Raw genomic sequence first — 3,700 nt, forward strand, 5'->3', positions numbered from 1 at the left:
TAAAAAGAGCATATATTGATTTTATATTGTTTTTTAGCTTTTCAATTAGCGGAGAGTTGCTGAAAATCTATTTATTAATTTTAATTCTTGGCTTGTATATTTTTATTCGAGCAACTAAATTTTTGTACTATGTATTTCATATCTTAATCATCTTAACAGTCCATCAAAATAGGAATGACTTCTTGGTTTTGTATTTAATAATGACACATAATTTAACTTAAAATCGTACTTCAAAATAAAACTATATACAATGTTTTTAAGATCGACATACTATTACAGCTATAAAAGATTAAAAAAAGTAAAAGTGTTTAAATATAAAAGTAAATATACACTTGCATAAAAATGTCAGATTTGAAAAAAAAATTAAAAATAAAAGATGTAGATATTTTTATATAAATAAATATAAGAAACCATAATGCTAAAAATAACAAAAAGTATAAAACTTATATTTAGTAGAAAACCTAAAAATTCTTATGATTAAAAGTTTGTGAAAAATATAAAAAAAACCCTCAAAGTTATGTGTGTGCGCTCTCAATCCACTCCAATTTGGGGTTCTTGTGTGTTTATATCGGTATGATTATTCATGTATTTAGGGAATTTCCTCAAAAAGTACAATATTAGTGTTGTTTTTTATGCATATGCTAATTGCTTGATTAATTAGTCTACTATTATGCAGTCTAGATCTACCACTCTTCTTACTTTGTTTCATAATTTGGTTTAAAAATTCTATGTTGTGTTGTATGCATATATAATTGCTTGAACTTTATAAGTCATGTTTTATGCGAGTGATTTGTCATTTTATGAATCTTCAATCATCTCTCAATTACTAATTTCATGTCATTTACTATTGTGAATAATGATTTAACAACTAGATGTTGATTGTCTCCTGCTGCAATCAAATAACAATTTCATTTATTCTGTTTTCTAATATATGTAGCAATCAGTTGATGTTAAAGGTGTTCAATTTGCACGTTTTTAAGTCTGCCATTAACTTGGAGGTGGAACCGGATCTGGTGTGGGCACTCTTTTGATTTCAAAGATCCGAGAAGAATATCCAGATTGAATGATGGTGACTGTTTCGTATCTACTAATTAGCTAGAAATGAATTAGCTAATTAACAGTAGAATTAATATAAATTAGCTAATTTCCAGGGAGTGATTTTGTAATAGCCCATGAAGTTCGGCTTGAGCTTGTGACAGTACTTTCTATAGTTATGGCGAATTGGAGCAACAAGGGTGTTTCGCCAAGTACTTTCTATTTCTTTGTTTCTTGATTTATTTTGTAACTTCTACTTTTTGTATGTAAAAATAAATCTTTGTTTTGGCATTTTTAAGATATATTTTGTGAATTCTAAATTTTCAATCACTTTGTTCGAAAATCAAAATGCCCAAAAGGCTACCCTGAAACAGCTTGTATTACTGAGGTGAGCTTATATATTCACTTTATCTTATGTCTATAATAATATGAATATGTTTTGGTTTTGCTACATAATACAATACATATTCATTGTCTCATTGATGCAGGTTCAAGTTGACCACAGTGGTTACATTCCCCATTGGATACACATTTGCTTATATTTGTTATCGGTAGTGGTGTCTTGAGTTCGGTTTTCAATTGAATCAGCTTTAATCGAGTTGCTTGAGCCAACCCGACAAAATTTCAGGTTTGTGTCTGGTCATTGTTTTAGTAATATACATCTCATTATTTTTTGGGGGTATTTTGTTTAAAATAGTTAACTGCACAGAAAAGCATTTTGGCCATAACTGCTTTGTCAAAATTGTCAAAAGCAATTTGGCCAAAACTGCCCAAAAAGAAGTCCGCATACTACAAAGGACGCTTTCAAAGCTTTACTCTTATAAGTCAAGCAAAATATAAAAGCTCTGTTTTTTTTTGGTTTATGCACATGATTTGGTAAATTGTTACTATTATATTAGTTTTTATTTATTTATATATTAATGACATCAATTATAAATGTTCTGGATATATACACTAAAGATTTAGTTTTCATAATATACTTTAATAATGTTCTTTATGTGGCCCATTTTGACCTGTAATTATTTTGGTCCAGACACGTCCTTACCTAAACAAATAAACCTTTTTCTAAAAATGGCTCGTTTGGGTATGAACCAGATTATCTGAGCTAAATGGTTTATTATATTTATAAATTTTTTCTTGCGGACATAAGCTAAATATTTACTTAGGCAACCCTTCACATTCCTCATCAAACGCCTTAAAATTAATTGTTCACTCACCGGCCGACGGCTTCATCCATTAAATCGGACAGTTACAGGTCAACCTCCGGCGAACTTTAATTGCTCCTTCAATTGTTTTAATTGTTCCTTCAATTGTGTCTTAACATCCTTTTATTTGATCGTTTCACTCATCTGTTAACAATTCAAACACGGTTCTCTCTCTCGCTTACTGGATTCTTAAGTCGATTCACATTCGATTATAATCAAAACTACTTGCGGCCGACATCCTCAAGTATAGAAGATCGTATCATCCTCCAATCAGTCCAGGTTTGTGATCCTACGCGAGGTCCTAATACCAGTATTCAGTCCTATTTTGGTAATTAATTACCTTTACTGGATTGTGTTCTTGATTCCAGATTGATCTAAAGAGGGCCACTGTCAAGGAAATCATGCTTACAAATGTTAAAATGCCACTTCCTGATATTGAGATAAGTGTGGGTATTATTATCTAATTGGCTTCTTATATCTGAATTTGGATTCCAGAATTCATCCAACAATGTTGAAGGTTTTGTTGTCTAACTTTACTTGATTAGTTCATTGTTGATTTTTGCCCTAATTTTTGTGTAATAGAAGAAAATGGGTGATCCATTACAGGTAAGTGAGGGGGTCTGGAACTAGAAGCGAATTTATACTGGAACAACGGCGTTTGGCTGCACATTCTGATTATGGAATGATCATTTTTTAGGCAAAATATTTTGTTTCTGGTCTCCCGGCAATTTAGCATAACCTTTATTTACTTATTTTTTTATTTCTGTTTTATTTTATATATATTGGTTTAAAGGTCTGCAAGGAAAATTATAAGCAACCATTGCAAGGAAAAACATAAGTAGCCAAAGATATGGGATGATGTTAATAATGTGAAGGGGTGAGTTTTTATGCCTAGGGCTGCTTAATGAGCGAGCCAACTTAGCTTGAGCTCGGGCTTGAAGTTAAACAAGCCAGTTGTCTAGATTTGGTGGTAATTTTGTTTGTATACACCTTCTGGCAAATTACAACTTTCTAAATCAATTGTAGGCCATGGAGGTATGTTTGATTCTCTCTCTTTTCTCATTCGTGAAAATTTATATTTGTAGTGCATGGTTTGAAACTGAATTATCCACAATTTTAACTATATTACAGGAAGCACATTGGATGAGAGAAATATTAGGCAGTCAACACCTTGATTACTCTTTCCATGATTTTTTGTTTCAAAGAATTAAATTTCTTATTGAGAGAGAAGATTACAATCCTATCCTATGATACCAGATAGGGGATGAGTCTCAATTATCTATGAAACTACTATATCAAGGTGTGACTTAATTTATTGTTTTCATCTATGTTTGTCAAAATGAACCGATTGGGTTGGGTTCAGGTCAAATGAGTCATCTTGAAAATGTATTAAACTGGTTAGGGTCAAGAAAAGGTTTTGACCAATATGGGATAGCAATGAAATGGGTTCATTATCGACT

Source organism: Bidens hawaiensis, unplaced genomic scaffold (genome assembly GCF_021521415.1).
Source record: "Bidens hawaiensis isolate Kalapana, Puna unplaced genomic scaffold, B.hawaiensis_p1.1 tig00028992_1, whole genome shotgun sequence".
Classification (NCBI taxonomy): Eukaryota; Viridiplantae; Streptophyta; class Magnoliopsida; order Asterales; family Asteraceae; genus Bidens; species Bidens hawaiensis.